Source organism: Eschscholzia californica, unplaced genomic scaffold (genome assembly GCF_041429995.1).
Source record: "Eschscholzia californica isolate CP2 unplaced genomic scaffold, dmEscCali1.0.p SCAF_1, whole genome shotgun sequence".
NCBI classification, from domain to species: Eukaryota; Viridiplantae; Streptophyta; class Magnoliopsida; order Ranunculales; family Papaveraceae; genus Eschscholzia; species Eschscholzia californica.
Genome location: NW_028238198.1, coordinates 69,122,948 through 69,138,400, shown reverse-complemented (window position 1 = coordinate 69,138,400; position 15,453 = coordinate 69,122,948). Strand labels below are relative to the sequence as shown.

The 15,453-nt window shown below is 33.9% G+C and overlaps 1 non-coding gene across 1 annotated transcript; it reads right to left on the bottom strand.

Annotated features, from left to right (window-relative positions):
• Positions 1-9,322: 9,322 nt before the first annotated feature.
• On the bottom strand, positions 9,323-9,439 carry LOC147568635 (small nucleolar RNA snoR100). The gene has a single exon (XR_015231662.1). It is a non-coding gene; the product is annotated as a small nucleolar RNA snoR100 (small nucleolar RNA).
• Positions 9,440-15,453: the final 6,014 nt, after the last annotated feature.

Here is a 15,453-nt window from a genome sequence, read left to right as displayed (position 1 = left end):
TATTTTGATGTCCACTGGAATTGTTTCTTGGGTATATGCTTCTTGTGTTTAGTGGTGTAGTTTGGGGTAATCCTTCATCAAGTTGTTTATTTCAAATCTACTCAAAATGTATAGCGATAATGATGTCATTAACATTAAAGAAAAGCTAATTAACATAAGGAAGATACGAAGGTTGTTAGCCCGTTAGTTTCCCAACGTGAATCCCGACCAAATTTCAGATGAGAGTACGTGGGCGAGTAGGACTTAGAGAGAAACTAAAATTAATTTTCAATTTGTTGGATATTTTATGCATTTTGATCGTTGAACAAAACAAGTTGAAATAATAGATCAACCATTAACAGAACTTTTAGTTGGTGAGAACAAAGAGTTGCTTAATTTGACCACTAGCATCAGGGAGCTGCTAAAAGCACCCGAAAAATATGGGTGTTAGCACCAGCCACGAGGGGAAAAGATCGATTAAGGTCAATCTTCTTTGGCCCCAAACATCTATTGGCACCCGGGCATGGATCGTCCGTCCGAAATCCAAAGCAAGGTTTCAGACTCGTTTCAGTCCAAGAGATTCCGGACTGGCCCAGTTCGAGCTCTTGCTTTGGGTTTTCGACTGATCAATCTTAAACTTTGCTTAAGGTCTCGGACTGACCAGTCCAAAATTAGGGTTCCTGAGAATGGTTTTAATGGTGGTTGTGGATTAAGGATTTGGAATCAAGGTTCTTCCTTTCTCTAACTCCTCATCATAGATCAAGATTGGCTCGGAATCAAAGTTCTTCCCGTGATGGTTTTACTCTCTTTCTTTCTCTAAAACAAGGTTATTTATCTCTCTAACTACTCATTGTAGATCGATGATAATGAGTTTGGAAACAAGGTTGTTTTCATGATAACTTGATGATGACGATGACACGAAGAAGGATAAGAAAAAGAGAAGAAGAAAAAAAGAGAAGGAGAAGAAGAAGAACAAGAAAAGAAAAAAAAATAAGGTTGGGCGGATTGGATGCCCAGCAGACTGGGTGCTAACAGACACCCGACATGAAGAACGATCTGACACCTGACTTTAGCCGTTCCCTTAATATCAACACTTCAGATACGATTGCCCTCGAGTTTTGCTTGTTGTACTATTTGTCGTATTGAGTTGTCAAAATAAAGCAAGGGTTACTCAGTAAAAAAGTTACTTTTTTTCATAGTCTTGTTAAGAGTTTCAACTCCAAAACTGATAAGCATTTCTCCAGACCACACGTTTGTGACCGCACTAAGAAAGCAACACTCTCTTCTTTTATTTTTTATTTTTTTTATATGGACTCAAGAATCATCATCATCACATGGCATGGATATATCATGAACATATTACATCATGAATTGGATAAACTTAATAGCTACCATCTCAAAAACATTTTGGGCCCGAAGGGCCATATATAACCTTTAGGCCATGTTTGAAGCGCAGGAACAAAGGGGGAATGTAATATGATTCTTGGAAATCACAATCTAAATTACTAGTTGGCTCGTGGGAATGGAGGAGGAATCGTATTCCTTCGGGAATGGCATTCCCCCTAAAGAGGGTAATAACAACCCAAGGTAGGTGATGGGCTATGGAAATGTCTCATCTGAATCGTTTAACTTAGGCGAATTAGTCCATTTCAAGTCTTTATTACAATAAAATGTTTGGTTTTCTTGATTGGATGTCTTTTATGGAGTTAAGAGTGGAAAACCGACTAAAAACAGGCGAAAGGTATACAAATGACATTTTGGTCTTTTGGCGTCAAGGGTATTCTGGGAACTTGGATCAAGCTCAGTATATGGGTGAAAAGAAAAGTTCAAGACGAACCTGTAGGAGGAAACGGAAGTCAAATCGGAGTCCGGATAAGCAAATAAGCCAAAGTCAAAGTGGGGTCAAATGCATGACCATGTGGGACATTCTCGGTCAGGTTTTGGGCACGCGGAATACCTAAGCAATGAGATGGCGCAATCTCAGGGGCGTTGCTATATAATCTTGTGCATCACTAAGCAGATTAACGCCACTGAAAGATGTTCACTCCGGTGCTTCGCGTAACAGCGTAGTTATGTAGCCCGATACTCGCCAGCCTTCCAGATCCAGATTTTGCACATATGACAGTCGTTGTTGATGCCGCACTAGATGTTTCTGTTGGCAACACGTGTTTTGCAATTGAGATTCAGAGTAACGTGATTCAAGTTAATTCTCGTGCTCTGATGAGACATGAAAATGTCTCATCTGAATCTTTTAACTCGGGTCAGTTAGTCCAATTCGAGTAGTTACTCTGATGAATTGTTTGTTTCTTTTGTCTAGGTGTCTCTTACAAGAATTGTGCTCGAAAGACAGATAAAATCGGGGAAAGACAGGTCCATGGGCATTTTGGTCATTTGGGAATTATGATAGTCTGGTTATTTGGTCAACATTGGGGCTCGAATGAAATGTAAAGTCCAAGACGAACCCAACAGCGAAGGCAGAAGTCAGATCGGAGTCCGGACGACAAAGTTAGACCAGGTCAAAGTAGAGGACTAGAGGTCAAGATTAGTTGACTAAAGATGAAAATGGAGCATTCAGCCAGAGATATGTGGCGCAAATCCATAGGGAGAGGTGACTATTTCGGTATACTGGTGGGTATAGCGGGACAACGTTTGGCATTTTTCAGGGACTCTTGATCCCGTACATCCGAGGACAAATTATAACCAAAGACCCAGGCGCCTCTAAGAGATCGAACGGTTTCTGTTGTTCCAGCGTATAAAGCCTCATCCCAGCGCGCGCTGCATCTCTTTTCGTCCGGCCGAGATGCACGATAATACCCCTTGCCAACAACCAATCACTGCTTTGACCCAAATTCTTGGCGACTCTTTCCTCCATTATTCAAAACGAAAAAGGAAAAAAGAATTTTAGACAGAGAGAGTCAGAGAGATTGGCGTTGCAGAGGAGGTTTCAACAAGGTTTTGGAAGGATGATAATGGAGATTCAGCTACAAAGATTTCAGCAATATTGGAATAAATCTTATACGGTAATAGTTGGAGATAGAGAGAAAGAAAATCATGGAGGAAGATTGAAATGATACGATTCGATTCAAAGGGAGAATTGGTGAGTTGTGTTTGTAGAAAAAGAAATTGAAATCAGAGATATTCTAGAGAGAGAAACAGATAACTGATTTTATTCTTCTTCTGCTACATAAAATAACACAGAAGGAAAGAATGAATGAAGTGGATTCGATTGAGATTTCTTGCTGTTAGAAATCAGAAACATCAGAGAGAGAAGGGACTCTTCTTCTACATCTATATAACAGCAAGGACATCTTATAATCATCTTATCTCAGTTGGGGGGATGTTTTCTCTTAAGCTCAACTAGAACATAAACATTAGAGAGAGAGAGAGAGAGTATCTATGCTTGAACAGAAAACTAGAAGACCATTATCATCACAGAGAGAACCATTGTTTCGATCATTATTTTTTCTTTTTCTATTTTCTCTGTATTCTCCTTCTTTGTGAGAGAGAGAGAGATTATAGTAGAGAGAGAAATAGACAGAGAGTTCAGAGAGAAGGAAAAACAGAGATTGGTACTATTGGTTAGAAAGAATCATCACCATCATCTACTCTGTTCTTTTCTTTTTATTTTATTTCTTTTTGTGAGAGAAAGAAGTGATTGTAGAGAGAGAGACATTGTAGAGAGAGATTAACAGAAAAATCAGAAACAATTCAGAGCAGATTATCCATTTTTCTTCTTCAATTTTCTGATTTTCACACCTTTAGTGAGAGAAGAAGAAAAACAGAACGAGTGAGAAGAGAAAGAGGAAATAGAAAGAGAGAGAAATCAATTGAGGAAGACGAGAAAACTGGTTGGAAAATAATTTTCCCAGAAAGAAAATATTTCCGAGAAGACGAGAAAACTGCTCCTTTAAGGCGCGTTTGGTTAAATCAGTGAGAAAAACTTTATCCTTCTTCTATTTTCTCTCTTATATTTCATGTTTAGTTTAATTTTGTTTCATGAATAGCTAAAACTCTCTGACTAGGGTTTATGATGAAGTTATAACATATAATTTTTGATGATATTCCTTTCATGTTCTATTATCTTGAAGTGTTTTGATTATTATAAAAGAATTCTTAGTTTCAATGGACGAATATTTCTTCATTAGCTATACTTTTAGTTTGATACATCATACTTAGGTTAGGTCCTTTGATGGTGTATGCTTATAGATTGATAGTTAATAGTTGCGAGTTCGATATTTCGATACTTAGAGTTTTGACTTTAGGATTATTCAGCTTTAATTCGAATATTTTTCGTGGTTTAATACTTAATACCAAAACTAGAGTGATAAAAAAAGATATGCATGATTAGGTCGTCATTAATACTTGTTAAAACGGATTCTAAAATCCTAGGTCATCTCCCCCCATTTGAGTTCATCTTTATTTTATTTGTTTTAGTATTTTATTCTTTTATCGCAAAAACCCAATTTTAAAAGAAAACGAGTTACTTCTAAGTTTAGAATAGGTTTGACTAGTCTCTGCGGATCGACCCGGTCTTACCGGAATTATTACTTGACACCCGTATACTTGCAGGTGGAGACCTATTTAGGAAACTTTCTAGGCCCATCATGCTCCCTCTTGTAGCTTCATTCAGATGCGTCAAGATCTGTGCACTTCAGGTCCGATGGCTAGTTATGAGCATCCCACTCTAGCATTAATGTGACTGGCTGTACTAAATCCCGCACATTTCCAACACAAGCCCTAACCGATCTAAGGCGCCAACACATGTCCTCCTCTCTTCTCTTTGGGAAATAATTCCAACCCTAGCCACCAGAACTCACTTGGTTATTTTATATTTTTAAACCCCTAGAATTACGGAAATAGACCTCTCATTTCCCACTTTCTACTGTTAAACCATACTAAAAACCCTAGCTGTACATGAAGACCTTCAAAATACCACTCCCCCCTAATTGTATCCCTAAAACTTATATTCTTCTACTTTCTTTAGTCACCTTCATCTCTTCTTCTCAATTTCTTTCTACTTCTATTTCTACATCTAATTCTTATTTCTAAACTATTTTCTCTCCCATTTTTTGTTTACACCTATTTCTCTCCATCGTCTTTTCTAAATTCATTTTTCTCATTTCAACCGAAGATCTAGCACTTGGAATTTAGAGCATAACTTGGGGATTATTTGGAGCAAAGATTAGATTCCTTTGGTGACTTCTCTCTATTTCTTTCTACTTCCAGAGATTAGATTATTTGGAGCATATTTAGTCACCTTCATCTCTTCTTCTCAATTTCTTTCTACTTCCAATGTCTACCTCTAATTCCTATTTTTAAACTATTTTCTTCTCCCATTTTTTGTTTACACCTATTTCTCTCCATTTTCGTTTCTAAATTCATTTTCTCTCATTTCAATCGAAGATCTAGCACTTGGAATTTAGAGCATAACTTGAGGATTATTTGGAGCATATTTGGAGCAAAGATTAGATTCCTTTGGTGATTTCTCTCTCTGTCTCTTATATTTCCATGTATCTTGTTTCATTAATGAATGTCCTCAAATTCAATGAGTAGCTAATTTCATATCTAATGATGTAGATGAAAACCATATTTTATCTTTTTGAGATGTGTTACTGATTAATTGAATCCTTTAATTGAGCTTAAATGCCTATTAATTGTCTTTCCATACAGATTTTATAATCTTTTCATTGTTAGATTTTATAATCTTTTCATTGTTCAGGCTTCATAGTTAGATATCTCATGCTTTCGTTAAGTTGTTAAATTGAATATGCTTGTTAGATGATGAATGGTAGTTAAAAGAGTATAGTCTTTATATGATAGTCAATTAGAATTGCATGATTATGAAATGAGTTAATCGAGATTATCTTCCGAAATTTAAATAGTCAATTATATTAGATTTCGATTTATAATGAAGAAGAATTAGTTATAATTGTCTGCTTTAGGGAGTGAATTTATGTGGTGGAATAAACCCATTATTACTTGACCTCGTATAATTGCGGATATAAACCTTTGGGCTTATCAGTAGGTGGATGCGTTTGTGATTCATTTTCTTAGGAATTATTTGTTTTGATATTTACGGACAAAATAATCCTTAATATAATACTATTAGAATGACTAATAAAATCATCCTTAGTATAATATCAAAACTATAAAATTTAAAACCTAGGGTTTTAACTATGGCCACCAGCGTAGGAGCGCTCTCTGAACCCAAGGTAACTCTATCTTTAGTTTTTCCTTTTCTCTCGTCATTTTTTATTCCAATCGATTTCATACTGTTTAAGAAAAAAAAATTAAGCGAGAGTTTTAGTATGGAAAGATGAGAGTAATTTGTATACATAAAAAATATATATATATCTATGGACCTAGGTGGATATTGATGAAATTTAGTTGATAGAGTGAATAAATAATATGACCGCTTATTTGGGGAAATAAGAACATAATTCAGGGTGGACTTAAAACCCATGGACCCAAATGGTTTGTCAATTTTATGTAAAGAAGTATTTTATTTCTCCTTAAAATTTGATTCTCCGGATAATCTTCTAAATTTCACATCTTCCTTTTAAAAATTTCCACCCTGAATTATGTTCTTATTTCCCCAAATCAGCGGTCATATTATTTATTCACTCTATCAACTTAATTTCATCAATAGGGTCCATGGGTTTTAAGTCCAAAATAAAGTTCAAAAAGGATTTAAGGTCCAATCTTCTCAAAAAATGGGTTTTTAGTCCTTTTCCGTTTTGGAAAAAACATTGTTGATACATAATGTGTTATGTATGACACATATAAAAAAATGAAATAAAGTATGAAACTTTAACAATAAATAACAGGTAATTTATGAAACAAAACAAGAAACAATAAGCAGAAAAACACACTAACTTTGACATATATATATACTTTAACTAATTTGGAATAAATATCCATTATGATTATTATTTTGGCTTAAAATCCTATATTAATATTAGGGTGGACTAAATGTGTGTTTAGGGGTAGATTTTTGGACTAGGAACCCAAATTTTTTTTTATATTAAACCAAGATTCAAACAACTATTCGTGGTTCATGTTAACAATACCGAAAGTCATTAAACACAATTATGAACTTCTCACGTACCATAAAATCACAAACTTTTACCATGAAAATCAAAACAGAACGGAAAGATAAATACTAGACACACTGGATCATCACTCGATCAATCAAATCAAAGGGGAAGTTTATCAACACTGTAGATCTCGGTTTCGTGATGAACGATCGGTTTGGTTAGCATCAAAGGACGATCATTTGCTTCTTCTTCTGATTCTTCATCAACTAAATCAGTAGTACTGAGATTTATGCAAGAACATCTCTGTAATGATGCAAAGAAAGTTAAGGCGGAGCTCATTCCTACCTAACTTGTCAGTCGAAACAAAGTTATCCATTTACAAGAATATAATTGGAAGATTTCAACTAAAATTCTTCTTGTCTAAAGGGAACCTTTGGGAAACCTTAGAAATAGACCAGGAAGTGTGTGATAGTTCTTACTTCTAGAACCCTAAGAGAAAGAGAGGAAGATAGAGCAACTAGTTAGAGAGAGGGAACCACGTCTGAAACAATGAGAATAGTGAAAGAACGAGAGAGAGTTAGAGGGAAAGAGAGCAAGTGAGAGTGAGAGAGGGAAAAATGATGATGGTGGTGGTCGGGGTGGTGGAGGACGGATTTGGTGATCGGAAAAAGAGAGATAAGAGGGAAAATTTGACAAAAAAAAAAAAAACTTGAGGTTACCGGTAATTGCAGTTTACCGGCAACCCTCACCGGCGTGGAGAAGAAATGTTGAACACAATTTTATTCCCCATAACAATTTGAAAATATATATTGGTCAACTAAAGTTGACCAATTTTTTATAAAGTCTTTGCACCCCAAATTATTTTCTTATTTCCCCAAATCAGCATGATTAAAGTATATAACAAAGTTAATGTGTAATTTATGTAGTTTGATTAGAAAGACATAACAGAGCTTTACAAAGAATTACAAAACACCAAATTAGGAATCATGAGTCAAATTCATATTTTTGGTCAAACTAAACATTAAACTAAAATAATCTAATTCTAAAAAATCACGTTATACGGTTATAGGAATGTGATTTGCAAGAATCACATTTCATTTCCGCGCGTCAAACATGATCTTGAAGTCATCTTGTGGAATATGGGGGAATCATTTATGCAAAAAGGGTGTCCAACCACTAAGCCTAGCGGTAGTGGACAACATTCTCTTATTAAGTCGTCTTTGATGTGTCGTATTGGAGCAATAATAGGTACACAACTCTTCTGCACTCCTAAGTGAAAATCTTGTATCCGTCCATGAATAGGATCAAGCAACTCGAGAGGTCAAAGGATTGATTACATCCAAGATTATTTTTACATTGAAATATAAGTTCGACCCTCTACTTGTAAAGGTGAAAATACCATTAATTTTGTAGAAATTTTATATTTTTTTTATATATTATCACATTAGAGTCTAATAAAAAATTCCCACCCACCCTCCAAAATCCCAGCCAGGCTACTTGGGTTGAGGCAGTGGTGGTGCTAATCACTTATGAGATGATGTAATTAAAATTGAGATGATGTCATTAAAATTTGATTTCTATAGATGAAGCATCCGTATCATGATATGAAGAAGCAAAAAAGATCTTACAGTGTGTTTGGTTGCAGGATTCCTAAGTAGGATTCCTATCAAAAGTGAGATTTGAGAAGAATCATGAATCCTTAGTCTGTTTGACTACCAAGAATCCTAGACCACTATTTTGCTAGGATTTTGAATTAATAAATCTAATCTAATCTTTTACATCTAATTGATTTCCTAAACACACCCATACTCCATAAGAAAGTTGGCTTAATTTCAGTCCTGATCTTTTCTGGAAGGGTCTTCATGTTTTCATCATATGCATATTGCCTCTTATTTACCATATTTTTGAAGATTTTATAACTGAAACTTCGATCTTGGTATTTTTTTATTTTATTGTTATTATCCTAATCTATTAAATCAGTGATTTTTCTTTTGTTTTTGTAACTAAAATGTATGGTGCCCAATCCATCAGGACCAAATCGGTGTTAGTTGTCAAAAGACTGACCATTCATCCGGACCAAATCCCGCCCCAGGAATACCACTTCAAAACCCTAACTAAATCCGTTTACTTCATTAAGCCAGTCAAATTGTACAACAAATACAAGCAATCAACTAAAAAACTGTACTTGCTAAAATTCAGATCTAAAAGAACCGGAATCTAAAATTCCCGGGAAAACCAAATCAAAATAAACTGATCTATGATTTGAAAATCCTTAAAAGACACCAAAAATGAACAGGAAAAAGTAGAAATTTGGGTATATTTCCAGGCCAACAAAATCAAGAGCCAAAGAAGGCAATCAGAAGCGGCAGACATTAGTACCCACTTATTTAATTTCCGTGGACATAACCATGCTTCCTTCATGCTCAATTAATCCAGAGCATCGGCTTATTGTCCACGGCTTCCTCCCCATATTCTACATACAGAATGGAGAAACTTATTTTACAAAAAAAAAATAGACTTTCACATCGAATAAATTGAAGAGTTTAGAAATCAAAACCCTAAATACTAACAAAAATACGAAAATCTAAAAAAACAAAGAGAAATCAATAAGAAGTTTTTTATGGAATCAAAACCGAAAGCAGCGAAGGCAATTAAGGGGGATAGATCAGATGAACCCTGGTATGTCTTTCTAAACCCTAAGAGATGAAGAGAACTACGAGAGAGAAACAGATCACACGAACCCTGTTATGTTTCTTAAGTTTGTGACATCACCGAATATTTATAGGAAAAGGTGATCGATTAGGGTTTCCAGTTCACTTGCGGAATTTACAGAAAACACCTTTGTTTGGGTTCTCGGGATTTAGCTGAAGTCACCTTCTTCGGGGTGTTCCAAAAAGTTTCTAGAGATCTAAAACTTTGGGTGTAAAAATCTTGTATGTAACATTTCCCCCTGGCTCTTTTTCTTATCTCATCGCCTTTCGACTCAAGTTTCTTCTCTCTCAGCTCGAACAGGATCAACCAGTTTAGGAGAAAATTTCAAACCAATTGATTGACTTCTCTCTAGTGAAAAAAACATAAACTAGTTGCTCGACTTCTTATGGGGGTCTTATCGATCTTTTCCAGTGCAAGATACTTTTTCCTTTCGCCAGAATAAAGAGTGAGAGAGCGAAAGAGAGGTTAAGGAGAAGAACTGGAGGGACACAAAAAGAGAAAAAAAGAATTATGGTGGCACTGGTAATCAGAGGTGGTGGCAATTTAAATAAAGGAAGACAAACATTAGTGTTTTTTAAAGAAGGGTGGGCGACAACCATTCTCTGGCATAAAGATTAACAGACTCACGGAGGGCATCGAAGAATTTCCACCCAAAACTTTTATATGCCTCGAAGTCTGGTTTATAGAAATCAAATTTGAAAATTGAGATATAGTATACTTAGGTTCCTGTACCATGTAAGAACGAGATTGAATGTAGTATTTTGGAAAAATAGCCTATAATTTAATATTTACGTAAGATTCAATTAGATTTCTAAATATTTTTTTTTTCGCCTCGAAATTTGATGTAAAAAAAGTTCAAAATAAGAAATCATCCAAAATCAAATATAGCTAGATGGGAAATTATATACTACGTTACAATACGAGGGTACATCTCGTGCCTCTGGAACGGAGAATATAAGTAAATATGAAAAAAAAAAATTATTAATTGGAATTTGAAATGGTTCAAAATAATAGATTAAAATTGTACAATAGACTAACAATTCTGAAAATAAGAATTTCAAGGAAGAAAGAAGAAATATATAATGTTTTTTATTACTTTTTTTGCAATAAGCAAGATTTCAATCAACTTTAAAGCTTTCTAATGAGAGTGTTCCTTTCTCAACAAAAAAAAATGAGAGTGTTCCTAATACATGACGAGATTGAGGCTTCCGGTCAGGGTCGAGCTACATTTTGAATCCAAATGATCCTAAATTTCATTATGTGTCACGAAATAGCCAATTAGTCTCTTGATTCGACAAAAAATATGCGACTGCTGAGAAAATCGACCATAACTAACGAGAGGTTCAAAATCGATTTTTTCTGACGAAAATACCCCTCTATTTGTGAAATCCCGCGAATTCCTGTAAATTTCTATAATGCACTACGATCCTTATAATGTATTATGAGCTGCTTTATTTCAGAACTTTTCTTTATGAATACTCACAATGTAATTTTTTTTCGTTTTTCGTTCTAAATTGCTGAAAGGAGGATCCCACGTTCATTTTTGGGTCTGGAAAAGATTTTCAGCATAACGCCTACAAATTTAAATTTCATTTGTTTTGTTAAAATGACTTTTCAATTGTATATATTGGTAGATTTTTAAAGTTATTAATGAAATAAATGGTTAGCAATCTAATTGTTTTCAAAAAAATCCAAACAAAAAGTTACTTATTTTTGCAAGTAGAGTCTATAGTTTTCATATTTAGGATTAAGGTTCTAAACATCAAATATAAACTTTAAGTATTATTAGTTATTGACTCTTTCGAAAAATAAAAATGATACCCCGAACTGGTGCTTATATATGACTTTGCAGAAAGAACCTACAATTTTGAATACGTACCATATGATCTTTCTTTAGAAGGAATACCCTCTTTATTATTCTTATACACGAAATCATCTTTAACTATTTCGGCGATCCCGTAAATGGCGCTTTATGGTTGAGTTTCTTTCTCTCTTTGATATAGAGGCTTGTAGAAGGAGTCAATAAATCATAATTGAAAGTCTAAAAATCTGAGAGATTATATATGAGTTGTTGAATAGGCTTTTAATTTGATTTCACCATTGATCTGGCCAAATTAATATAGGAGTCTAGTGTAATTGATGGAGGGTTTCTTGACCATACGTTTTATTAAGAAAGGATGTTTGTCCTAGTAAACTTTTTCTCTTCTGTTTTATTATATAAATTATTTATATGAGAAAAATATTCATGTAAGTATAATACAATAATTATATAGTATGATTCCATTTCTTTGGAAATGATTTTTTCAATTCATATTTATTTTTTTTAATTTAAAACCTTTTGCAAAATACTAAGATTCCCTTGATTGGAATTTGTTGTATGATTTATTAGAATAATTATATAGTCTCACCCTCCATATAGTACAATTGTTAAAACTTCTCTCTTGTAAAACTCTTTATAAAGATCTTATGTAATAGCAAGGAATATCAAGTCAATTCAATACAATTTTCTTTTCTTACATGGTATAAGAGTCTAAGGTTTTCTTTCTTGGGAGTAGTTAGCCAATCATAGTCTTCCGCTTAGCCGGCAACGGTAGTCCCATTAATACCTACCGTCCGCCAGACTTCGCCGAAATTTAGCTTCTACTTCTAGTTATTTTTTTTTCAATAAGAGTAATTCTCTTCTATTATTCAAATTTAGTCATTATTCAATACTTTTCTCAATAGTATTTGATAATGATGAAGATTAACAAGATAGAAGAAAAATCAAAACAAGAGTGATTTATGAAGAAATCAAAAGATAAGCTCTTAAATGATCTCAAGCATTTCAAATGCCTTAAATTTTCTACGATATGAAATCTATGTGCATCAACGGTCATTTAAATGAAGCTCTATTTGAGATGTCCAAACAAAGAGAAATTGGAAAGCTATTAGAGAGACGAAAAGAATTCATGGACTTATTATTAAAACTAGTTATTTACTCCATGTTCATCTTGAAACTAGACTTATAGTTTTCCCAATTTTGATTTACTAAATGATGCACACCAAGTGTTCGATAGAATGCGTGAAAGAAATGGAATAAAGAGTGAGAGAGCGAAAGAGAGGTTAAGGAGAAGAAATGGAGGGACACAAAAAGAGAAAAAAAGAATTATGGTGGCACTGGTAATCGGAGGTGGTGGCAATTTAAATAAAGGAAGACAAGCATTAGTGTGTTTTAAAGAAGGGTGGGCGACAACCATTCCCTGGCATAAAGATTAACAGACTTACGGAAGGCATCGAAGAATTTCCACCCAAAACTTTTATATGCCTCAAAGTCTGGCATAGCTAGATGGGAAATTATATACTACGGTACAATACGAGGGTACATCTTGTGCCTCTGGCACGGAGAATATAAGTAAATATGAAAAAAAATTATCAATTGAAATTTGAAATGGTTCAAAAATAATAGATTAAAATTGTACACCAGGCTAACAATTCTGAAAATAAGAATTTCATGAAAGAGAGAAGAAATATATAATGTTTTTTTTTTTTTTTACTTTTTTGCAATAAGCAAGATTTCAATCAACTTTAAAGCTTTCTAATGAGAGTGTTCCTAATACATGACGAGATTCGGGCTTCCGGCCAGGGTCGAGCTACATTCTGAATCCAAATGATCCTAAATTTCATTATATGTCAAGAAATAGGCAATTAGTCTCTTGATTCGGCAAAAAATATGCGACTGCTGAGAAAATCGACCATAACTAACGAGAGGTTCAAAATTGATTTTTTCTGACGAAAATACCACTCTACTTGTGAAATCCCGCGAATTCTTGTAAATTTCGTTCTATATTGCTGCAGGGAGGATCTCACGTTCATTTTTGGGTCTGGAAAAGATTTTCAGCCTAACGCCTACAAATTTCCTTAGTAAAAAAAACGCCTACAAATTTAAATTTCATTTGTTTTATTAAAATGACTTTTCAGTTGTATATATTGGTAGATTTTCAAAGTTATTAACGAAATAAATGGTTAGCAATCTAATTGTTTCCAAAAAATCCAAACAAAAAGTTACTTATTTTCTGCAAGTAGAGTCTATAGTTTTCATATTTAGGATTAAAGTTCTAAACATCAGATATTAACTCTAAATATTATTAGTTAGTGACTCTTTCGAAAAATAAAAGTGATACCCCAAACTGGTACTTATATATGACTTTGCAGAAAGAACCTACAATTTTTTCCTTAAATTTTTTCCTTAAAAGAGAATACCCTCTTTACTATTCTTATACACGAAATCATCTTTAACTATTTCGGCGATCCCATAGATGACGCTTTATGGTTGAGTTTCTTTCTCTCTTTGATATGGAGGCTCGTAAAAGGAATCAATAAACCATAATTGAAAGTCTAAAAGTCTGAGAGATTATATCTGGATCGTTGAATAGGCTTTTAATTTGATTACACCATTGATCTGGCCAAATTAATAAAGGAGTCTAGTGTAAATGATGGAGGGTTTCTTGACCATATGTTTATGAAGAAATCAAAAGATAAGATGGTCATTTAAATGAAGCTCTTATGAAGAAATCAAAAGATAAGCTCTTAAATGATCTCAAGCATTTCAAATGCCTCAAATTTTCTACGACATGAAATCTATGTGCATCAATGGTCATTTAAATGAAGCTCTATTTGAGATGTCCAAACAAAGAGAGAAAGGGGAAAAGAATTCATGGACTTATTATTAAAACTATAACCCCCGTGTTTATCTTGAAACTAGACTTATAGTTTTCACAATTTTGATTTACTAAATGATGCACACCAAGTGTTCGATAGAATGCGTGAAAGAAATGATGCTATTCTCAGAGAGGGTTTGCTTTTGATGTTTTTTTGTAAACATGTTTATGGGTTTGTTAATGGCAATCGAGTCAATTTTCTTGATTTGCTTATACTTCTTATATTCAAGTTTAGAAATCTCAAGAACGATGATTACTAGTGTTTATGTTTAACAAAGAATAAAATCAAGTAAATCAAAGGCTTGGATTTTATTGCGTTGATGATGTTGGAGTAATAATCATGTGCGAGAGCTATTAAAACCCATGGGAGAAAAAAAAACTCAAACAAAACCGGGCAATGGTTAGTAATTGTCAAATCGGACAATGGTTGGTAACTATCAAACAACTCTTCAATAGAGAAAAGAAACAACAACAACAACTGCGAGATAGAACAACAACAACAACAACAAAGTGCAAGATAGAACAACAACAACAACAAAGTACAAGATAGAACAACAACAACAACAACAACAACAACAACAACAACAACAACAAAGTGCAAGATAGAACAAAGTGAACAAAGTACAAGATAGAACAACAACAAAGTCAAGATAGAACAACAACAAAAAGATACAAATACATGAGCAACCTCAAAATGATGTTTCCGTATCAATAACAAATCAAACTCTATAAATTTTTGTAGCAAACTCATAAATTTTCACTAGCAAAAGTCATTCGTTTGAGGGAGAATATTAAAATAGTTATATATTCCCACATATACAATTGGTAAAACTTCTCTCTTGTAAAACTCTTTATAAAGATCTTATGTAATAGCTAGGAATATCAAGTCAATTCAGTTTAATTCTCTTTTCTTACATGATTATTGTGAAATGCAGTTTAATCCGTCTTGGCTATATATTTGAACTTAATTATTATGTGGTGCAATCACATCTTTACATGTATTACTTCTAACTTCTCATGGTAACTCA